The sequence below is a fragment of the Notamacropus eugenii genome, chromosome 3 (assembly GCF_028372415.1).
Source record: "Notamacropus eugenii isolate mMacEug1 chromosome 3, mMacEug1.pri_v2, whole genome shotgun sequence".
Taxonomy (NCBI): Eukaryota; Metazoa; Chordata; class Mammalia; order Diprotodontia; family Macropodidae; genus Notamacropus; species Notamacropus eugenii.
Window position 1 is genome coordinate 230,176,532 of NC_092874.1, and position 25,377 is coordinate 230,201,908.

At 37.6% G+C, this 25,377-nt stretch overlaps 1 pseudogene; it reads right to left on the minus strand.

Moving 5' to 3' along the window:
• Window positions 1-15,788: 15,788 nt before the first annotated feature.
• Window positions 15,789-16,727, minus strand: LOC140531451 (olfactory receptor 6C2-like; annotated as a pseudogene).
• Between the last annotated feature and the right edge of the window lie 8,650 nt (window positions 16,728-25,377).

Consider the following 25,377-nt stretch of genomic DNA (forward strand, 5'->3'; position numbering starts at 1 on the left):
TTGTGACCTCTGTCTTTCATTGGATCTGTGTGACAGAGAGAGACAGAGAGAGAGAGAGAGAGAGAGAGAGAGACAGAGAGAGAGAGAGAGAGAGACAGAGAGAGAGAGAGAGAGAGAGAGAGAGAGAGAGAGAGAGACAGACAGAGAGAGAGAGAGAGAGAGAGAGAGAAATTGAAAAGAGTCATCATGAAAAAAGTCAGCAATGCAATTGGGATATAAATGCTCACAATGCACTCCTGGACCCTTCTTTCTTTCAATGACTGAAGAAAGAATCTCACCAACACTGTTCTTCTCAGTGCCTTTTAGCTGTGTATCATCTACTGAGCATAGCATTTTTATAAAGACCTTTGTCCTCTATTTATCTTTCTTTTTTTCCCCTCAGGTCTTTGACTCCACCCCACTCCTTCTAAATCAGCCTACATTGTACTATATAAAAGGTTGTGATTCCCTTTGTTTTTCCACCATATCATTTCCAGATTCACTTTATTCACTGAATCTCTTTGTGATTTAGAAAATAAATTAAGGAAGACCAACATAGTGACCCTTTATGATAGTGAATGCCACCCACGCCTCTGTTCACATACCACAAAGTTTTCAGTCATTCCCCTACTGTCAGATACTTACCAAGTATCTTCTCTGTTGCTACCACAGAAAGTACCACAGTCCCTGGGAATATATGGGGTGTCTCTTTGTGTCTTTGGATACATGTGAGACTGCTGGGTCAAATACTATGAATAGTTCCTTCACTCTTCTCAAAAAATTTCACATTGTTTATGGATCATTTTGACTAATCTTTACTTCTACCCATCAGTGTGCTTGTTTATCCAGATCCCTTCAAAATCATGTAAATTTTGAAATTTGTACCTATTTATACTTACATATTTTGACATTTATACCTATATCCAAAATTCACCTTTTTTGGGCCTTTGTCAATATATTAGTTGTGTGCACTAAAATCTCTGAATTATAATGAATTGTTTTAATTTAGATTAATTTTATTGGATGTTTTGCGGTATTTTTCTGTTTTTATTAATTTATTTTATAGTTAAATACTGAAATATACTAGAAGAAAAAAAAAACATAGTATAAACTCAAGTACCAAATTTAAATACAAAAATAAGAAAAGAAAAAAAAATCCCCATGTGCACAGCAGAATGTTGGTACTTTGTGTGGTAGCAACAACGAAGATACTTGGTGAGTATCTGCAGTAGGGGAATGACAGCCCCCACTGCTGTTGTCTCTTTCTCTTCTATCACCACCTGGCCTTCTGATCTATCAGTTGCTGGCAGGGTACACAAACACACACATATACACACACACAGAGACACACACACATACACACACATATACATACATATGTTTATTTATTTAGGGTTAATGTTAGAAATACTTCACCAGGGCACTACTTTGAAGTTCCAGACTAACAAGTACATTCAGAGGAAATTAATTCTCTGGGTCCAGAATGGAAAGGAAGTAGAACCATTGGGATGTCCAGTGCGAATTTTTCATAGAAAAGAGTGTTGTTGGAGTAGAGGACAGCCTTATTGCAGGTGCTATAGTGAAGGGAGGGGGACATCTACCTATAGAAATTAAGATTATCAACTGTTTTGGAAATTTGGTCAATGTAGGGTGGGGGAGGGCAGATCACTTAAGAGAGGTAGACAATGTTAATTGGGTGGAAGGAGTGGCCCACATGTGCAGCATTGTTGCAGGAGGAGAACAAGGTGATGTGGGTAGACAGGAATTGTTCAAGGAGGAAGCATAATCTCTTTGAGAGGATGCATCCACAATCAGTGAGGTTCCCCCCATTACTATCCCAGATGAGGATATCACAGGGCACGGATCCATTTTTCCTAAGGCATTCATTCTCAATCAGCCTCTGCTAAGAAGGCATCTCTCCACTTCCAATTAGATTCATAAGACCTCACAGCCATTCAGATGTTTTCCTTGACAACTTTGTTCTGACTTCTTTTGGGAGTGAAGAAAATTCCTTTCCCCTGGACAACTGTAAGGGTGATGAGGTTCAGACTCTGGGAACTTCCTTGAGCTCCCCTGGAATTTCCTCACTGAACCTGGCTTTTCATACTCAAATTGAGCTCTCCTGTATCTCCTCACAGAATCTGACCTTTCACACACAGATCTGTGATCATTGTCTGTTATCCCTTGATTGCCCTACCTGCTTCCCACTTAGGCGCCCCCAAGTCTGATATTTGTTGACTCTCCTCAAGACCCTTCCTAAACCCCTCCTCCCATCACCCTGGACTACCAGACCCCCCCACCCCCAGATCCCTCCTATACTCTTTTCTGTATTTAAGTTCCATCCTGCCTCCATGAAGGCGCTCAGATGCAATCCAGCTCAGACTCTGTCTAGCTGGGATTGTGTCTGGCCCGCTTGTGAATACAAGCGTTACAAAAGCTTAGGCTCCTTAAGAGGCAACCCAATTAGGCGAATCCTTAATAAACTTTGTTTTCTTTGGCTTTAAGAAGGCTTGAGTCGAATTCATTCGAGCACGACCCGGACCGTCGGTATTTTGGGGTTCCCCTCACTATAAACCTCATCAAGGGCACTTCACCTCCACCCACAGCAGCAAACCCTAAACTCTAACACTCTTTATTTTTTGCCTCATTTAGAGTTGCTGTATTATTTTGATTGCAAATCAACTTTTCTGCTTGCTTCTCTCTTACCTTAGAAGCAGTTGGTGACTCATTTGATAGAGGGCTGAGAATGGAGTCAGAAAGAGCTGAGTTCAAATACAGCCTCAGACTCTTCCTAGCAGTGAGATCTTGGACAAGTCACTTAAGCTCTTTTTGCTTGACAAAAGGGTACACTAGGGAAGGAAATGGCAAATCATTCCAGTTCCTTATCCACGAAAGCCTCATTGACAATATAGTCCTTTTGATCCTAAAGAGTAGGATGTGAATGACTTCTACTTCCTGGATATCCACTGGCTTTTTTTTAATCTATGAAACCCTTCAAAGGGCAAAATGGAAGATTTAACTTAAGAAAAGTCCCAATTGCAGAAGGTTCTCACTAGAGTTTTAAACTGGCTCCTTCTTACTCTCCACATTGTCTCCTAATACTTTCTCTTGACTTCTAATGCTTTTTCCCATTTCCCCCTATCTAACACCTCCACTCCATTCTGTCACTGGACTCCCTATTTAATGACTTCTTTCTGCAATGAATTAACAGAAGACCTAATAAATGAAACCACTGTAGGTCATATCCAGTAATGGCCCCTTCCAAAGAATAGCTTACCTTTTAGAAGTGGCATATTATTATTATTATTTGGAAATGACATTGGAGTTTTTGGAAGTGGAGGTAAATGACTGTTATCTATTTTGCTTCTGCAGAAGCTTGATCTCAGTGGGGAATGTTGGTTGATTGACACTTCTTCCCTGCTTTCCATTTTACTATTTTTTAAGGTAACAGTGTTTTATCCAATTTCTGTGTACAGTGATGGAGACCCTGGGCAGAGATAGGAATCACCGTAGAATAAATATAAATCTTTGCATCTTTAATTTTGCAGGGCAAAGAGGTTGAGGAGGTTTATTTATAAAGCCTCTGGATATTGGAAAGTGAAACTTAAAATTCTCTCTTTCCCTACATCAAGGTGACAACTTGTGAGTTGTGGTAAGGCTCCTGATGGGGATCCCCTGTATTTCAGTTCCTTGTTCTGATTATTGTATGCTCTAGGTCAGTTCAGACAGGAACATGTCATTTGCTCCATCACAGTGAAGCATTTCAAGGAGAAGCAACCAATACCAGCATTACCTTTTGCCAGGCATACTTTGCATCTTTGTAGATGCCCTGTCTGATTGTTCACTCTGTCCCTGTGATTAAAGACAGGCAATCTCTTTTGCCTTGAGCAGGATCTGGTCACAATTGTTTCTCACTAATCCAGAGTTCATTCTATTCAGTAGCTATTTAAATGTTTTCTATCTGCATTCAGTTTTCTACCATGCTCCATGGGATTAGGTTTCCTTTGGAGAACCCTCTTACTTGTGGGAAAGGATTTGCTTGGTTGATGTAAAATGCTCCCTACAAAGAACCTTAATGGGAATTTCTTCTGGGTCTGGAGAAATGAGGATTCTGTATCCCTGAACGACCAGTTCACACAGTGCAGCATCCAGTGTTGCAGACACCAATAAAGCCTGGAACAATTATCTTGGATTCTTGGATCCATGATTATTGGAGAGAATTTCTCTTTTGCTTACATTATGTGGGAACGATTCCACACAATGACCTCTGGAGCCAGAATTGTGGCCCAGTACAAACCTGTCTCTGACTTTGACTTCCTGACAAACTCCCTCCTTTCATCCCTAGGGCCCACTGGGCCCTTAAACAATTTTTTCTTCTCTGGGAAGCATTACCCTTCCTTCTTCCTTTTACAGGATGCCCCTCCTACCAGAAAATTGTACTCTCAGTCATGACCTGTTGTACTTTTGTGTGTCATGTCTCTTAGGGTTGCTTTTCTTTTCAGTAAGGAACTTTCATTCAAATGAAATAACTCTCATAGAGGAAGCTGAAGAAATGTACAGCTCATTGTAAAAGAGAAAGCTCCTTGTAACACTGATATTACACAGTTAACTCACCTATTTATGAAATTCTAAGCCTGGCCCCACATCTATAAAAAGGGCTAGAGTCAAAGTCTCTGTAATTGTAAAGAATGTCTCAGATAGAGATCCCGGATTTAATTCTGGAAAATCCATCATGCTTATTGGATTTTTGAAATAGAGTGTCTGTCTGTGCCAAGCCTTGAGTTCTCTTTTTTCCTCCATGGATTTGCTGTTGGCAATGTAATTGGCCACAAAGATAGTTAGGCATAACCTTTCACTGATGATTTTCTCTTTTTCTTGACGTTGCTTCTGTTCAGTCTTTCTCTACATGGGTTCTACACACCAAGGACAGAACGTTTCCCTCTCTTTGGCATAGGACCTGGTCACAAATGTTTTCTATTTTTTCTTTTTATATATTTTTTTTTTTGGAATAATCAGGGCAAAGTGATTTGCCCAAAGTCCCATAGCTATCTGTGTCTAAGGTATGTATCTCAGGCTGGATTTCATCTCAGGTCCTTTTGACTCTAGGACCAGTTCTCTATCTACTGTTTTCCACAATTGTTTTTCAATAATCACTAACTGGTGATATTCATTAGCTAAAGCAATGTTTCCCATTTGAACTTCCAGTTAACTTTTTCCCATTTTACATTGTAATATGCTTCCAGAGGAGAACTCAATTAGTTATGAAATCTTCTTGATTGTTGTGTTATCCACCAAGAACCCTGAAGGAGTTCTCCCCCACCCTGAACTTGGAGAAACAAAATGTCACTGTGGCAGCTAAGGTGATTAGGATCACCTTGGGCTAAGTGCTCACGTCCCGTATTACAGGATCCAGTGTTAAAAGTACCCTCACAAACAAGGTGCTGTGACCTAGGTTGACTAGAACCATGATTAGGTGGAAAATGAAATATCACCCCATCACTAGTGCTTCAAAGGAAGATCGCAGAGATACCACCTGTGCAAAACTCTGGCCTCCAAGAGACTTAAATCTGGACCTGCCTACCCCCCTCTTTTTGTAAGCACCATCTTCAGGAGCTTAGTGACCTGAATGCCCACTCTGGACACTACTCTATTTTCTCCCTCTCATAGGAGTGAGTGTCCAACTTTCCAAGTTACCCTCCCCTCCTGCCTCCCTTTCTTCTTTCTATATGAACTCTGTTTCAAGGCAGATGTTGTCAAGAATGGATCTTTTAGCTAATTCATTTTCTGTGCAATTATCATATTACTTCATGTTCTATTCCTCTCAGGGATGCTATTTGTTCATTCAAAGAAAATATTTCCAATTGTAAAAATTTAGAAAGTTTGGAACATGAGAGTAGAGAGGTAGCTTTTGGTGACCAGCTCTCATGCACCCCTCAAATTACAAAGACCAACATGTATCCCATGCAGGTATGAAGCTAGCTCTGTGAAAGTACTCTTACCAAAGGAGTTTGAAGTCAAGGATCATGTGATACAGAATAAAAATAGGAGCTCATAAATGACTATTTATTTTCTATCTGAAACACATATATTTAATTTATATTCTTCCTTCCTTCCTTCCTTCCTTCCTTCCTTCCTTCCTTCCTTCAAATCCTTCCTTCCTTCCTTTCTTCCTTCAAATCCTTCCTTCCTTCAACAAATCTGATTTCTTTGTTTCTGTGTAGGAAATCAGTCACATCTATCCCCACAGGTAAAAAAAGAAAAGTATCAATATGATAAGCCAACATCTTACTTACTTTCCAGCCTGTACTTCAGGTCTCAGCAAGATGTTTTTGCCCATTTGTCCCTGGAATGCCTCAATTTGAGCATCAACGAACTAGTGGAAAAGCACACACCTATTTTTGGCCACATTATCTTAAAATCCCATGACTTCATCCTAAAAGGCAGAATAGAGTTCTCCCAGGTTCCTATTTTCTGTAATATACAAATCTTCTCTCTCTCTTTGCCATGTCTAAAATGATCCTGTATCAGACATCCTGTCCTGCTTTCAATGCAGGAAATATTTTGATGTGCTGTATGTTGCTGAAAGAAAAAGAGAGCCATTGGGTAGAAAATGTCCTCTCAGTTCTTGCCTTTCTTTGGATCCACTGTCCTGACCAGGTTTCTCTCAAACTGCGCACTAACAGCAGAGGACATCTGCTTCATCTGTCCAAAGTGCTATAGCTGCATGGGGAACAATGAGTTCAGAAATGAACGGACCCTTGGGGAACCCAAGTCCAAAAGTTCCTAATAAATCTCTATTGTAATCAACTTTGGCAAAAGACATAAAATAGGCAGCTGTGGGACCAGTCTCCATCAGGAATGGAAAAATTATCAATAGTATCCAACTCAAGCTTAGTATACAGCACTGAGTCACATGAGAAAGAATGACATCTTATTGCTTCTCTCCACATTTCCTAATATAGTGCTCTTGAATATTGTTTGATCGTCCAACTCCATCAGTAAACAAATTGAGTACACATTATACAAATACACTTTTATGTATTATGGAATGTACTGCTTATTAATGTATTACGAAGTCAATTAATGAGCTATCATTTCATAAATGCTTAGTATATGTCAGATACTAGTTTGAGTCCTGGGTTACAAAGGAGGACCCAAATTTTCTCCCTATCCTAAAAGATATTTTAATGGAAGAGACAACATATAAATAAATGTAGATAAGGTAATCTCAGAGGGAAGGAATTTGGGTAGGGAAGTTGAGAGAGGACCAGAAAATGCTTCTTGGTAAGGTGGGATTTGAGCAGCTTCTAGGCAAGCTTAGAGATGGAGATGGGAGGGAAACTGTGTTCTAGGCTTGGGGGAATCCCAGTGCAATGTCACAGAGTTGGGAGATGGGGTATCTTTGGTAAGAAATAGGTTTTGCCTTAAGAAGAAGCAAGAGTTTTGGTTGTTTGGATGAGAACCACAAGTACCTTTTGAGCAGTGCTTTTATGTCTCTAAGGATGGAGTAGCTACAGATACCTACAGCTAGTATGTCTTTTCTCTGAATGCAAAACAGAAAGGTGCTGACTCTCCTGTTACAACTTTAGTCCTGAGAAGCGTTAAAGGAACAAACAGATAAAAGTATGAGCCATGAGTTCATTGGAAAGAAATTCAAGTCAAGCAATCAAGTATTTATTAAGCAGCCAGAATGTGCCAGGCTTTGAACTAAGCCCGGGGGCTACAGATAAGAGCAAACTTTAAAACAAAGTCCATCCTCAAAGAACCAACAGTCTAATATGCAAACAACAATGTGTAAACAATATATACACAAGGATATATGATATAATGGAGATGATATCAGAAGGTAGACACAGTAATAAGGGCAAAGGGAAAGGCTTATTGTAGAAAGTGAGACTTTAGTTGGGACTTCAGGAAATGAGAAAATGAAGATGAGGAGACAGACAATTCCAGATATGGGAGATAGCCAGTGAAAGGACCCACAGTTGGGAGATAGAATGTATGGTGTGAGAGACATCAGAAGGCCCCTATCACTTAACTGTAGAATTGTAGAGTATACATCTACCTTGCTATATGTACTCACACATGTATGTATCTATGTGTATATATATGTATGTAAAGACATATATGTATATATATATGTGTTTGTGTGTAAGTACATATACATGTATGTTGATAGATATAGATATGTAGTTAGGCATACAAATATATATGTATGGATAGGCAAATACTGTCTTTCAAAGAAGACAGGGAATTATATATTTGATTCTGGGAGTAATAAGGAACCATTAGATTTAACTCCTTCAACAAGAAGATGGAGTTTTGCTGGAAATCTTGGTGTTCATGTTACACACAAATGAGTAGATAATGGTGGAGAGACTGGGCCATATACTTATTACGACATCCAGGTGTAGCAATGACCCCAGATTCTGTTTGTTGCCTTGTGAAAACGATTCATTGCAACTCCTTATTGCCCATAGTTGAATTAATGAGACTCCTTTATAAGCAGGTCTGACTGATAGGTGTCTACTTGAGTAGCCTCTAAAGAAGAGAGACTTGCCCCTGCTAAGAACCTATGTCTTAGAAATTGACATTTCAAGTAAAGGTAAAGATGAGGTAAATATGAACACCACACAAATGAGCAACAATTTAATTATGGGGAGAGAACTAAACTTCTAAGCAACATCTTCTCTTCCTAGAACTGCAGCTATGCAGATTCCTAGAGTACAGACACATTGTATGGATCATTTCAAAGCTACTATCTAGCACAAGTCTACCACAGTGCAAGGTTTAGGGATACAAGATTATAGTTCTGATAAATGCTCTGACTACCTCTACCATCAACTAGTTCAAGTGCATCAGATTGGTCAATAGGTCTCAGAGAGTTAGGATTATTAGACTGGCATCCTGGTTGAATTAAAATCCAATTAAATTAAACAGAGAAAGCTGTAGCTAGATGATAGTACTAATATTTACTCATGTAATCTGTGACTTGCATGTAATTTCACATGATCATTGAAGTATATGTTAATTAGTACATTTTAAGTAGGGTGAAAAATTATTTTATTGTTCGTATTTATTTGCTCCTCTATTCATATTATGCCTATATTGCAGATTCATCTCTTTGTCATTATGTATAGCTTTGAACTGTTTCTTCTCTTTTTTTTTGTATTTATAACTCCACTATTTAGCACAGTGCCTGGTATAGATTCGGAGCCTACTAAGTAATTGTTCATTGTTTTGGATATATGCTGCTGTTCCTGCATATTGTCTAGGATTACTAAGATTATTGCTTTGAATTTGCTTCTTTTCTGTGCTAGGATCAATTTTAGCCAGTTCAGCAATTCAGACCTGGAGTTAGAATGCTTTGGCTGATAAAATACTATAAATATAATTCTACTTACAAGATTAAGAAGTTTACAATTCTTAATTCAATTAGAATACAACAGTACTCTGCTTCATATCTGTATTCACCATTGCAGTGGACAGCACTCAGGAATGTGTTGCTCAAGTCAGTTAGCTTATTTGTTTCCATTCTGGTTGTTACTTCTTTGGATTTACTTGTGCAAAACATTTTAAATTACATATACTAAAAAGTTGTCCATTTTATCTTCTAAGATCTCCTCTGTGACTTATTAATCATGAACTCTTCCTTTATTCATAGATCTGAAAGGTAATTTCTTCTTTTCTTCTCTAATTTGTTTATGAAATGATTTTTCATATCTAACTTATGTATCCATTTGGAACTTACCTTGGTGTATTGTATAAGGTACTGATCTAAATCAGATTTCTGCCAGACTATTTTCCCTAAACTTTTTGTCAAATAGTAGACACTTCTACCGGTAACTGGGGTCTTTGAGTTTGTTGAATATCACGGTGCTGTATGCTCTTGCTTGTATAGTTGGACATAGTACATATTACATGGTCTGTTCTAAATACATAGTACATAGTCTGAATTTATTCATTATCATGGCACTGTATCCCTTTGCTTCTATAGTTGTACATAGTACATACTCTGTTCTATTGTTCGATCTCTTTTAAAAAGTACAAAATCATTCATCTTCACAGGGACCTCTAATTATCTCACTTATAATTCAAAGCTCAAAGTCAATGTGTATGGGACTCTTCTTATTGGTCCACATTAATTACTCAGTGCTCTGTGTCTACATGAGGAGCCAAGTTGGTGAGAACTTGGAGAAGAGAAATATCATTCTTCTGGCCTGAAAAAGATGACATCTGTTTCCAGATTCTCTTTAAGTTGCTAATGGAAAAGAAAGACTTTAGGAAGAAATCAACACACTTAGGAGCTGGAAGATTGATGGAAGATTCATCATGTTCCTATCCTCAGTTTACCACACCAGAGACTTTGGAGAATTTCCTCTTGGGTAGATATAGAAGTCTCTTGATTAAACTGAGATATTTCACTCTCCATGAAAGAATACAGTCACTCTATATTTTCTGGCTTATTCTCATCTATCTACCTTCTCTGATTTCTATTTGGTATTAGCTTCACTAATCATTGATTTACCATTTGTTATGTGCACATTTATTGCAGATCTGGTATTTAATGGGAAATACTGCTGTAATAGCTGTGTGACCCTGGGCAAGTCACTCAACCTTGTTTGTCTCAGATTACTCATCTTTCAAATAAACTGAAGAATAAAAGGGCAAACTATGCCCATATCACTGTCAAGAAAATCCTAAAAGGGGTCATGGAAGTCAATGATGATTGAAAAATTACTGAAAAAGCTTCTGAAGGTTCCTTGATCAGGATCAGCCTGTGTTTCCTTTGAGTCTTTGGTCAGGGTGCTACACAGTCTTTGTCCTTTCTGTGGTTACCTTCATTATGGTGCTGGGTGTATTTCTGCTCATTACTGAGATTTCCTTATTTGCTATGTTGCATTTTCTATCTCCTTTGAAGTTTCTGTGCTCATAGTGCTGGGAGCCATGGGTCTTCCCTGATCAGGTTGTTGTGTGGTCTTTCATTCTCTACTGGGATTTACCTATTAGAGGGACAGTTGCTTCCATCACTGTACTTCTGGGGTTTCCACTATTAGAGCACTGGTTGGTTTCTCTACTCCCTGGGGCTCTCCATGTGGTGTTGCTTCAAGTTTCCAGCTGGTTTACTCTTGCTTTGGCTGCTTCCCTGACACCACTTTGCTTCCATTGTCAATAGCTTCTGTCTGTTTTTTTGTGCATTCTTGGGTAATACGAATAATCTTACTGAGGAATTTCTTTGAATTTCTTAGTCATCATTTAATCTGTGCTCCTTCTTTGTTATTGCTAGAGAAAAAAATGGGAGGGCTGGATTCTTGTGTCATCCATCACCTGGCCATCTAAAGGGAAGCTCTCTTAATGATCCTTTCAATTCTAAAACTGTTGACCTTACCTCAGTTCTCAACCTTTTTAACATCACTTCAGTATTTGGCATTGTTCACCATCTCCTTCTCAAAATATTTATTTCAGTGAGATTTTCTCTCTCATCTTCACCTCTTAAGTATATGAAGAATGATTCTCAGTCTTCTTTTCTAGATTATTGTCCATATTCCATTCTCTAACTATAGTTTTCCTTAAGGTTCTATCCCATGTCTGTTTCAATTCTCTCTTAACAATCTCTTTTGGCCTCATCAGCTCCTGTGAGCTACAGCCACATAACTCTGTAGCCTTTGTGTAGCCTTCCAGGTCAACAGCCCCAACTACCTGTTTGACCTCTCAAATTTCTTATCCTATAGAAATCTATAACTCAAAATGACCAAAATTGAAAGATTTTTTTTTCTTTTCTAAACCTGTCTCTTCTACAGATATTTCCATTTCTCTTCAGGGTGTTCCCATATTTTTCTCACAAATTTTGTGACCTTGCAGTTGCCTTTTTGCTCTTCTCTATCCTTTATATACCAATATCCACCAGTGTGAAATTTTTCTTGATTCTCTTTTTGCAATACCTCTCATATCTATCCCCATGCTTTTCCTTTTCTCACATAACTGTCACTTTACTTCTGATCTTCATCATTTCTCACCTGGATTATTCAACTGTTTCCATATTAGACTCACAGTTTCTAGTCTCTTGCATCACCAGTCCATCCTTCACACAACTACCCACATAATTTTCCTGAAGCAGAAATCTGACTATTTCACTTCCCTGCTTAACCTATCATGTAAAATTTCAATCCTTAAATTTGAAATTCAATGTCCAGCCTCCTTTGCCAGGTTGATTTTACATATCTGAATACACACTATAATTCAATTTTACTATACTTCTTGTCTCCATTTAACAGCAAATACTTTTTGAGTGACCTTTGGGGCACACTAAAACAAAGACAGTTAATGTTCAAAATGTATATATCTGAATTGATTTATTGAAGTATATTTTGAAATTCAATTTATTTTTCCTTGTTCTTGAATAGGCAAGAATAAAGCTTTTGAAATATAGGTCCTTTAAAGGCTTCTAGAAGGGGTATGATACTCTAGGCCTTTGTGGATCTCTGGTTTTTGGCGCTCCTTTTCTCAGTAGCACAAATGCCAATAACTTGGAAATAGACCAATGAAAAGAAAAATAGCACAAAAGTGGGATCTGAAGGCTTTCCTTATATATAGAAATGGGTCTAACATCCAAAATTATTCTATGTCACTCTCATCAATATTCGATTTGTCTAAAACTTATTCAAATTGCTCTCAGCAGTCAGAAGTAAAGCTTAAGATTTCCCTGTACAGTAATTCTTCTTAGATTTGGATCAGTGAAAGAACATTCTCTGCATGTTGGCCCAGGATGACAAGGGACATTTTCCAGTGGGTGCCTTATATAATGACTTGCAATTTTTATGAACAAGTCAGTTACTGTAATAAGAAACATAGAATTAGCAAGAGAATTCAAAAAATATGGTTGTGTAATAGTTAAAGGAAATCTGATTTTTACTCATAAAGATTATTGGCAAAAAATGAACCACAGGGCGAAATTGTAAATGAATGGAATATATCATCTACATCAAAAAGCATAGAAGAAATCGCCTTTTAAAATATCCCAGGCAAAGAGATGGATTATTAAGTTCTTTCCATTGGGGCAGTGAGATAGGAAACAATCCCAAAGTTAGACTTTTTCGTTTTTACATTTTTCATTTAAAATAACCTATGAGCAATATATATTCATTCAATTACAATGATAGGTTGAAATAAAATTATTTATGAAATATTGGGATGATGGAAATATACATTCTTACAAATGCTTGAAAAACTTTGCTCTTTTATTTTTAATGTTGGACAATGAGCTCTAGGTTTTAAAATCATGAAATAGTCCCTTATTGATGTAGAAGTAGGGGTTGCTAGGTCATGCAGTAGATAAAGTGCTGTACCTGAAATAAGGAAGACTCATCTTTCCAAGTTCAAATCTGGCCTCAGACACTTACTAGCTGTGTGTGATCCTGGCCAAATCACTTAACCCTGTTTTCCTTATTCCCTTATCTATAAAATGAGCTGGAGAAGGAAATGGCAAACTATTTTAATGTTTTTGCCAGTAGAATCCCCAAATGGAAACAAGGCTGAAACAACTGAACAGCAACTACAGCTACCACAGTAACCCTTATTGATGTAAGAGGGTTCAAAGCCTAAAAAGGATATGATCTTTTCTGGCCAAATATTCATAGTAAAGGCAAGATTAAGACTTGACAAGGGATCTCTATTCCTTTCACCCTGTCCTGTATCTTCTACACCCTTTTTTGTTGTTGCTGGTGAACAGTCACTTAGTTATGTCTGACTCTAACGACCCCATGGACACATGCATGGGGTTCTCTTAGAAAAGTTACTGGAGTGGCTTTCCATTTCCTTCTGCAGTGAGTCCCTATTTTACAGATGAAGAACCGAGGCAAAGAGGGATTAAGTAACTTGCCCAGCATCACCCAGCTAGTGTTTCAGGCCAGATGTAAACTCAGATTTTCCTAATTCTAGGACTGATGCTGTATTCACTGCACCAGCTAACTGCCTTATATCTTAACCACGGTACCTTATGTGTTTTCTAAATATATGTATATGCATGGAAGAGAAGAAGTGTTTTTGGAATTGGGAAACTGTTGGAACCTGGACCTTTGGTCTACTCATTAGAGACAAAGGGACACATAAGAAATTAGATCTCTGAAGTAGAGACCCAATTGTCAATAAACTAAAGTTTAAAAAAGAGACTAAGTTAGAGTATTAGCTATTTAATTGAGAGTGACTCTACACTCTGCTCTTTTTAAAAATTAAAATTAAAAGTTGAGTTTCTTAAATTCAAATTTAATTTTTCAATTAGGAATAATTTCTTTTCTTTTCCTCTTTCTGTCACTATTGAACAATTAAAAAAAGAAATAGTCACAAAGTTATGTAAATACCCATGTTCACCATATTCAAAAGCATGTATTCCTATCACCTCTCTGTAGGAGAAGGGTACTTGACATTAAGTCTTCTGCTATTGCAACGGGCAAAATTTGAAAGCCTTTCAAAATTTATTTGCTCTATAATATTGTCATCATATATATTGGTTCAGATCTGCTCACTTCACAGACATCTTGCTCGTTTTCTCTGAAATTATTCATTGCCTGCTTTCTTACGGCACAATAATATACAATCACAGCAATATGAGCATAATTTGTCTAGCCTTCTTATAGGTTTGTACTTCCTTGGTTTTCAGGGGCCTTTGCTGCCAAAAGGGCTGCTGAAATATATCTGTGGCTATGGCTCCTTTTAAAAAAAATGGGTTCAAAAAATTTTGAAAATACTTGAAAAAATATTTTCAAAAAAAAAGTTGGTTCAAAATAAAATCTTCCATGGATTTCATAAAAATGAAGTGGTGAATGAGGTGGTTGAAAAGAAGTGAAAACTTCAGAAGGAGGGATGGAGTGGGGGGGGGGAAGCCTCAATAAGTGAGGATTTCTGGATAAGGGAGAAAAGGAGCTGTGAAATTACCGTCTCTTTGAAGGCAGCTGTGAAATTTCTGGGGGAATCGAAAGTGCATCCCAGACTGTATAGTGGTGATCAAAACCTGAGAAGGTGAGCAGAAAACATCTGTTGAGATGAGCTACTGTACAACTACCTTCTATTTAAAAAACAGCCTGAAGTAAAATAGTGCTGGGCTAATATCACCTCTCTCAGAAATTGCATGATAATCATGATTAGCAGGGAGATGGGTGTTTAAAGACTGAACAAAGACAGACATTGACGATGCTATGATGGAGCTGCAGGCATAATTGCTAACAAAGTGACTCAAAATTATTATAGTTTAGTGGACAGCCTGGTGGAGCAGGGCACCACATCAGAGAAGCTGTGAATCCAGGAAGACAAATCCTCTTATCAAAGATACCAAGCAATGTCATCCACATTTTGACAGGTATGCATTGCATCTAGTCAGTATTCCCCAAAGGAAGGGGAGAGGGGGGCAGAAGGGAGAGGATGAGCTGGGTTACCCAGCTGGCTGCATCCCCACTTAGGCAGCTCAGGACCCACAACTACCAAGAAGATGAATCTAGTTTCAACCATCATTCACACAGTACCCTTCTACTGCTGTGGGAACTAGATCAACAAAAGGTTCCAATTTAACGATTATATGGCCAAAACGATCATTTGGTGAGAGGAGGGCAAAATGACTTAACACAATTATGGAGGCTGGCAAAGCAATATTGGGGGGCTCCTCAGTGGCCAGAAATAAAAATAATGTGATGGGTCTGTCCAGATAGATCTGACACTGGTCATGATCATCAGAGAATAAAATTGGGTTATAAGATCAAGAACAAAGATTTCAAAACTATTCAGGTTGTCTTTCACTAATTTCACCTCTTTATTTCTTCTCATAGCTTTGAAATCAATACAATCTTTTTTAATATGTCTCTAAAAGCTTGTATCACTTGTTTATTCCTCAGGATGTAAATAAAGGGGTTCATCAATGGTGCTACCGAAGTTGCAAGGACTGACACCACTTTATACAAAGCTACCCCTTCTTTTTCAGAAGTTTTGATAGAAATGAAGGTTCAGGTGCCATTTGTCATGAAGACAACAATCATGTTGGAGGAACAAGTGGATAAGGCTTTCTGTCTTTGGTCAGCTGAGGAGAATCTGACAATAGTCCTGACAATATGGGCATAAGATAGAACCACCAACACTAAAGTGATGATGAGTGTCAACACAGCACATGCTAAAATTATTCTTTCTAGGAACTGTGTATCAGAGCATGTGATCTCCAGCAATGGTGATATATCACAGGCAAAATGGTCAATAATATTGGAGGCACAGAATTCTAACTCAAGACCCCCACCAAGTATTGGAAGGATGATCATCAACCCAGACAACCAACAACCTAGGAGAAGCTGGTTACAGACTCTGTTGTTTATGATGGCTGCATAATGTAGGGGTTTACAGATAGCTACATAGTGGTCATAAGACATGGCAGCCAAGAGAAAGAATTCTGAAGCCCCAAAGAGGATACCAAAAAATAATTGAGTAAAGCATCCATTATAGGTCACATTATAGACCTCAGTTGACATGTGGTATAGGAATCTGGGAATAACGACAGTTGTGAATGACAATTCTAAGAGGGAAAAGTTTCTAAGGAAAAAATACATAGGGGTTTTAAGGTGTGGATCCACCCAGGTGAGGGTGATAATGGTAAAATTCCCAGTTACACTCAGCATATAGGTCAGAAACAGAAAAATAAGAAGCAGAGCTTGCAGCTGTGGGTCATCTGTCAGTCCTCAAAACATGAATAATGTCATCCCTGTGCGGTTTCTCATTTCTGATGTCTTTTGATGGATCTGTATATAAGAGCGAGAGCGAGCGAGAGAGCAAGAGAGAGAAATTGTAGCTGAGAAGAGTCATCATTAAATAAGTCAGAAATGCAATTTGGATATAAATGCTCAGAAGTCAATCTTGGTCTTTTTTCTTTCAATGAGTAAAAAAAAAAGTCATACCCACATCACTGTATTATCCTCAATGGCTTTGAGTTGTGCATCAGCTACGGAATATACGACTTTTGTAAGGACTTTTGTCCCCTTTCTGTCTTGCATTTCCAACCCCCAGTTCCTTGCCTCCACCCCAATTCTTCCCAATCAATTTGGCTTTGTATTATCTACACAAGTTTTGTTGACTCCTTCTATTTTCACACCATACTTACTCTCAGTTACACCTCCTTCACTGATGGACAATTCACTTAAACTCTGTTTGTTTGACGAAAGGATCCATTAGGGAAGGAAATGGCAAATCATTTCAGTTTCTTTTCCAAGAAAAAACCCAGTACTTTCCATTAGATACTGGTGAGTTGGGCGTGGCTCAACAGCAACTCTATTACCTAAATTTATCTACTGCCCTCTTTTGTACTTCCTGGAAGTCCTCTGGACTTTTAATCTGTGAATCCTTTCAAAGAATTGAAGGGAAGTTTTAGCTTCAGAAAAATTCCAATTTCAAAAGGTTCTCATTAGAATTATAAGGGGGCTTCTTTCCACTCTCCACGCTGTTTCCTAAAGCTTTCCTATGGCTTCTAATGCTTTTCCCCCCCTTTCCTCCTACCTAGTACTTGACTCCTTATTTAATTATTTCATTGTGCAGTGAAGTAACAGAGGAACAAATAAAGGAAACCAAGGGAAGTAATAAATAGCTGATAATGGCCACTTCCAAAGAACAGTTAACTTCAAAAATGATATATTATTATTGCCATTGTAGTTTTTGAAAATGAAGGTAATCCAGGTAGAATTCCAGCCTGAAAACAGCTATCTACTTTGTTTTTGCAAAATATTGTCCGTAGAGGGGAATATTGACTAATTGACATTTTCCCAGTTATCCCTCTCAGTATATTTTAAAGTAACTCTACTTAGCTAACTTCTGGCTATATTCAGAGAGAGGAAATGTAAATCTTTGCATCTTTAATTCTGTAGGGTAGGGAAGTTGATTTGGGTTTATTTCTGCAAAAGCTCTAGATGTTGGAGAGTGAAACCTAGAATTCTCTCCTTCCCTGCATAGAGGTAGCAGCTTGTGTATTGCAAAAAGTTTCCTGATGGGGATGCGTTGTATATCATAATCCTTGTTGTGATCATTGTATATTCTAGTTTCATTTCAGACAGAAACATATCATTTGCTCCATCTCAATGGAGCATTGCAATGAGAAGTTACCATACACCAGCATCACCTTTTGCCAGTGACACTTTGCATCTTTGTAGATGCCCTCTTTCTTTGCTCACTCTGTCCTTGTGGGTCTAGGGTTAAGAACAGGCAATCTAACTTGCTTTCAGCAGGATCTGGTCACTATTGTTTCTCCCTCATCCAGAGTTAATTCTATTAAGAAGCTATAAAAAAGTTTCCCAGCTGCTTTCAATTTTCCACCATGCTTCCCTGGGTTAGGCTTCCTTTGGAGAACTCATGGAGTTGTGGGAATGGATTTTGCTTGGTTGCTGTAAAATATTCCCTACAAAAACAGCTATGGGGAATTTCTTCTGAGTCTTGAGAAGTGCAGCTTCTATATCCTCAAATGACCAATTCACACAGTGCAGAATCCAGTGGTACAGACACCAGAAAAGTCTATAATAATGATCTTGAGTTTTGGGATCCTTGATTATTGGAGAAGCAATACTTAGGAAAAATTCCACACAGAGTGATTTCTGGAGGCAGAATTGTGGCCCAGTAGAAATTGTCTCTGAACTTGTCTCCCTGACAAACACCCTCCTCTTACCCCTAGGGCCCAATGTGTCCCTTAAATTCTTTTTTTCTATGGGAAGCATTACCCTTCATTCTTCCTTTTACAGTATGCCCTTCCTCTCAGTAACATATACTCTCATGTTCTTTCATGTGTCAAGTCTCTTAGGGTTGATTTCCTTTTCAGTAAGGAAACTTTAATTCCAAAGAAATAGCTATGATGATGGAAGTTCAAGAAATGTGTAGCTCATACTAAAAGAGAAAGCTCCCTGTACCTCTGACATCACACAGGTAACACACCTATCTATGAAGCTCTAACCCTGAGCCAGCTTCCATGAAAGGGCAGGAGTCAATGTCTATATAATTTCAAAGAATATCTCAGATACAGATTGTGGCTTTCATTCCAGAGAATCCATAGCACATGTTGAATTTTTAAAATAGGCTTTTTGCCTGTCCTAAGCAGGGAGTTCCTTTTTTTCTTCCTTCATGGAGTCGGGGGATGTCTTGTGTATAGTACAATAAAGGGGATTATGGAAGCTTGGCCTGATACTTGTGCTTTGGGTCACTGTATCTAATAATTTAATTTTCTACCCTGTTGTCAGGCAGAACGGGCTCCTATGTCCCATTACTGTTGGCATTGTAAGTAGCCACAGAGAAAGATAGGCATCACCTTTCTCTGATTATTTTGTTTTTTCTTAATGTTGCTTCTGTTCAGTCTTTCTGTAAAGATGATTATAAGGTCACAAGACAGAACATTCCCGTCCATTTGATGCAGGACCTGGTCACAACTGTTTTTGATTCTTTTCTTGTCTTTGTTTTTTTCTTTTTTTTTTTTGGAGGCAGTCAGGGTAAAGTGACTTGTCCAAGGTCACACAGCTAGTATGTGTCTGAGGCTGCATTTCAACTCAGATCCTTTTGATTCTAGGAGCAGTGCTCTATCCATTGTGCCCCACATATTTTTCAGCAATCACTAATTAGTGATATTCAGTAGCTAAAGAAATGTTTCTCATCTGCACTTCCATTATTTTTTTTTCCTTTTTTCATTGGAATAGGCTTCCTCAGGAGAACCCAATTATTTATGGGGTAGTATTTACTTGGCTGTTGTAATACATTAGCCACCAAGAAACCTGAAGGGTTTTCCCCCTGAACTTGGTGAAATGGAGTTTCACTCTGGCAATTAAAATATTTGGACTAGGAGGCCATGTCACATAACACAGGATCCATAGTTAAAGGGTCCCTTACAAGCAAGGTGCTTTGACCTAGGTTGATGAGACCCATGATTAGATGGCAGATGAATTATCCACCCCTCACTAGTGCTTCAGAGGAAGATCACATAGAGACCACCTGTGCAAAGTATAGCTTCCAAGAGGCTTAACTCTGAACCTCTCTTGTCCCCTTTCTGTAAGCCCAATCTCTCACAGTGTGGTGACCTTACACTACCCATTATGGATCCTACCCTATTACCAATCCCCTTGGGTATTGAATACCCCTTTTTCAAAGTTACTTTCCTCTCTTTCCTCCCTTCCGTCTTTCACACTAGGCTCTGTTCCAAGCTAGATATTGGCTAAAAAGCATCTTTTGTCTAGTTCATTCCTTTGTGCCATTAAAAATTATGTTTTAATTCTTTAAGGGATTATTCTTTATTCAGTGAGGAAGCTTGTTCATTCAACGGAAATAACAACAACTGTGAAATTTTAGGAAGTGTGCAGCATGAGAGTGGGGAGACAGCTTTTGGTGGGAGGCTCTCATGCATCCCTCAAATTGTGAATACCAGCATGTAATCCATGTGGATGTGAAGCTGGCCATGTGAAAGTATTCTCACCAAAGAGTAATGTCACAATTTCCATGGTACAGAATAAAATTAGCATCTCAGAAATGATTATTCATTTTCTTTCTAAAACATGTATTTGACAGGTTTCTTTTCTTCATCCTTCCTCCCTCCCTCACTCCTTCTGTCCCTTCCTCCTTCTTTCCTTATATGCCTTCCATCCTTCTCTCCTCTCCTTCTATGCCTTCCTTCCTTTCATCCTTTTATTCTTTTTTTCTTTGTTTTGACAGGCCTCATTTCTGTGATCCTGTATAGGGAACCTTCCACATCTATTCTATCCCCACAACTTAAAAAAGCGAGAGGGGAAGTAATGATTTTACCATGCACTATTTTACTTACTTTCTTCTCTGTCCTTCATGTCTCTGAGAAGTTTTTGCCCAATAGTATCTGGAATTCCTCAAAGCTTGGCTGTAACAAATTAGTGGAGAACCATTTATCTACTTCTGTCTACATTATCTCACAATGTCACCACATTACCCTAATGGACACAATAGAATTCTTCCTAGGTTAACATCTTCTGAAATATACCAGTCCTCCCTCTCTCATTACCAATTCTAAAATGAAGCTGCATCAGAGATCCTGTCCTGCTTTAAATGGAGGAAATATTTTCATAAGCTGCATGTTGCTAAAAGAAAGTTTCAACCTTTGGAAAGAGAATGATCTCTCAGATCTTACCTTTATATGTATCTCATGATCTGACCTGTCTGGGCAGGGAAACAGGTTTCCTCCAAATTGTACACTAACAGTAGAGTATATTTCTTTCATTTGTCTAATGTGTATCAGCTGCATGGGGACAAACTGAGTTCATAAATGAAAGGACCCTTGGGGTAGTTGAAAAGTCACTAATGAATCTCTGTTGTAATCAACTTTGGCAAAAGACATAAAGTAGACAGCTGTAGGGCCAGTACCACCAGGAATAGAAAACCAGGAAAAGCATCAGACAATGACTTGGTCCATGACAATGAGTCAGGTGATGGAGGAAGAGGGATATCTCATTGCTCCTCCCTACAATGTCTGAGATAGTGGCCTCCAAAATTATTTTATCCTCCAACTCCATCAGGTAAAACATTAGTATGCACTCCACATACACACATATACTCATTGATATGTTCTACATCATGCAATGTACTACTTTATTTATGAATTAGAAAGTCAGTCACCTAGCATTTATTACATATTTAGTACAGGAGAGATAGCAATTTGAGTGCTTCGTTACAAAGGAGGACAAAAACATTGTCCCCATCCTAACAGATATTTTAATTGAAGAGACAACATGCTAATAACTATACATATAAAGTATGCAGAGAATAGATGAAAGGGAATCTCAGAGGGAAGGCAGTTGGGTTGGGAATTTGAGATAGGATTAGAAAGGCTTTTTACTGAAGGTGGGATGTGAGCAGCATTGAGAGAGGCTAAGAATTGGAACTGAGGATGGGAGCACTGTTCCAGGCTTGGGAGTATTCCAGTACAAAGTCACAGAGTTGAGAGATGGAGTATCCTGGGCAAGGAACAGGGCAGACTTTTCCTTAAGAAGAAATACAACCTTCTGATGTTTGGGTAAGATCTACTTTTACCTTTTGACCCATGTTTTGATGTCTATGAGGATGGATTGGTTGGATTTACATACAACCAGTATATCCTTTCTCTGAGAACAAAGCTGAAAGGTGCTGACTCTCCTGCTCCAACTTTAGCATAGGGAAGCATTTAAATGAACAAATGACAATATGAAGCATACATTCATTGGCAAGATCTTCTAACCAAGCAATCAATTATTTATTAAGCAGCTACCATGTGCCAGGATTTGCACTAAGCACTAGAGATACAATTAAAACCAAACTTAAAAAATGTCCATCCTCAAGCAATCAACAGTTTATGATGTAAACAGTTCTGTATAAATCATACATATATATATACATACATCTATGATTTATACATACAATAAATTGGAGATAAAATCAGAGGGAAGATACTTAGTGTTAAGGGAAGAGGGAAAGTCTTCTTGTATAAGGATGGATTTTACTTGGTACTCCAAGAAAAGGATATGAGGAGGGAGAAAATTCCAGATAGGTAGATAGCCAGTGAAAGTGCCCAGAATTGGGAGATAGCATGTCTCTTCTGTGGTATATGATACAGCCAATGTCCCTAAATCAGAGTCCACCTCTAAAAATCAGTGTTCATATCTGTTTTTATATCTATCTGTCTGTCTATATACCTATCCATCCATCTATCCAGATATAGATATATCTTTTCAAAGACAAAGACTATCTTTTAAAAAGACAGAGGATTTTATATTTGATCCTGTAGGTCATAAAGAGCCACTAGATATAACTTTTTCAACAAGAAGATGAAATGTTGCTGGGAAATCTTGGTGCTCATGGTACATTCAAATAAACAGATAATTGTGGAGAGCCCAGGCAATTCACCTATTATTACATCCAGGTGTAGCTATACCCCCAGAGTCTGTGAGGTGCCTTGTGAAAACAATTCACCACCACTCCTTCTTGCTCATACTTGAGTTAATTAGACTCCTTTAGGAACAGATATGACTGATAGGAGTCTACTTCAGTGACCTCTGAAGAAGAGAAACTACCACCTGCTAGTTGTAGAAAGGTAGTAAGAACCTATGTCTCAGAAACAGACATTTCAAGTGAAGATGAAGATGAAGTAAAGTATTAAAATGAAGAACAACTCAAACATGGAGACAGAATTAATCCTATAAGCAACATCTCTTCCTAGAACTTCAGCTTCAGAGATTCCTAGAGTATGGATACATTGTACAGGTCACAGGAAAGCTACTTTCTAGCCTGATTCTACAAAAGGTCAGATTTAGGGAGACAGATTATAGCTATAATAAAGACTCTGATTACTCAAACCATCAACTGGTTGAAATGTAGCAGATTGGTCAATAGGTCTCAGACAGTTAGGATTGTTAGAATGGCATCCAGGCTAAGTTAAAATGTTACAGAGGAATCTATAGTTAGATGATAGTACTACAGTTAATCATATAATGCATGACTTACATGTAATTCCACGTGATAACTGAAGCATATGTTAATTACTGTATTTTTGAGTATGCTGAAAAATTATTTTATTGGTCATATTTATTTCGTCCTATTTACACACACACACACACACACACACACACACACACACATACACACACATATATACTATGAATACATTGTAGATTCACCCTTTTGTAGCTATGTATAGCTTTGGTACTTGCTCTTTTAGAGAAATTGTTTCAGTTTTTGTATTTATAACCCCTCTGTTTATCACAGTGCTTAGCAGAGAATGGGAACCTAGTAAATAATTTTTCATTGTTTTGCATATACACTGGTGGATCTGCATATTTTCTAGGACTACTAAGCTTATTGCTTTGATTTTGCTTTTGTGCTATGCTAGGATTAATTCTAACCAGTTCAACAATTCAGACCTACAGTGAGAATGCATTGGGCGATAAAACAGTAAATACAATCTTACTTAAGATTTAAAAGGATACAATTCTTAATTTTAATTCAAATAAAACATTATTTCATTTCACATATGCATTCCTCATTGCAATGGATGACACTTAAGAATATGTTATTAATTCAATTTACTGCCTTCCCTTCTGATTTTTTACTTCTTTGGATTTATTCGTGCAAAATCTTTTAAAATTTATATAAAATATTTTTTTCATTTTATCTTTTGGGATTCAGTCTATGACTTTTAATTATTCATTAACTTTTCCTTTAGTCGTAGATATAAGAGGTAATTTGTTGTCCTCCAATTTGGTTTTGATATGACTTTTCATATCTAGCTCATGTGTCCATTTTGAACTTGCCTCAGTGTGTGGTGTAAGGTGCTAGTCTAAGGAGAGCTTAGAAGAAGAGAACAATCTCCCTTTTCTTGTTATTTATGATTTGGAGCATATTGACATGGTTATTAATGACTTAGATTTATACCCTTGGTAATTTTCATTCTCTGTTCATTCACTATTTTTTTCTTTGGTGGTGGTAATACCTGTTTTACTGTATTTGACCTAGATTTTTTTTAAACATCTTAGTTATCTTAGTTATTATACATTTATCAAAGAAACTAATACAACACTTTTCCCCATTGTTTCCCTTTTAATTTTAACCACATGATGCAGAATCCTTTCAATTCTGACTAATCAAATTGAACCATTTTTCTCTTTTCAACTTCCTCTGTCTCTTGTTTCCTTATGAACTTTCCCTCAGCCACAATTTCTCTGATTTGTATATAGTGTCATTTAAAAAATATTTAGATCATGCTTGAATTTGAAAGTTATTGTGATACACTGAGTGAGATTTTTGCCTAAATCTAATTTCTTTCAGACTGCTTTCTATTCTGTCCTCCCGAAACCCAGCAGTTTCTGTGAAATAATGGGTCCATTCTAGTAATTGTACTTTAAGAAGACTATAATACTTTGCGGATTGCATTTGTATGTTGTATGACTAATCTTTTCTACTGATCACTTTTTCTAGTTTTCTGCCAGTACAAAGTGGTTTTGTTGCTTACCTTCTTGAATTATGGTTTGACATCTCATATAGTATGAGATCTTTCCCACTTTTTTATTATTTGTCTTGAGATTTTGACTTTTTTAAGCTAAATTTTGTTATTGCTATTGTTTTTATGTTTATAAATTATTCCTTGAATAGCTTGATTGCTATGCAATAGAATAAATAAATTGATGTTCCAAGTATTATCATTTTTATTACATCGGCATGACCGAAGCATTAGCAGTTAAAGTCACTTCAATTATTTAGATCTGTTTATTTCTGTGAAGAATATTTTGTGGGTATATTCACATAGTGCTCTTGTCTCTTGGTACATTGACTCTCAAGTATGTTTCATATTCTCTAGTTATTTTAAATAGAATTTCTCTTTAACTCTCTTTTGAAGCATTTTACTGTTAATGTCTGGAA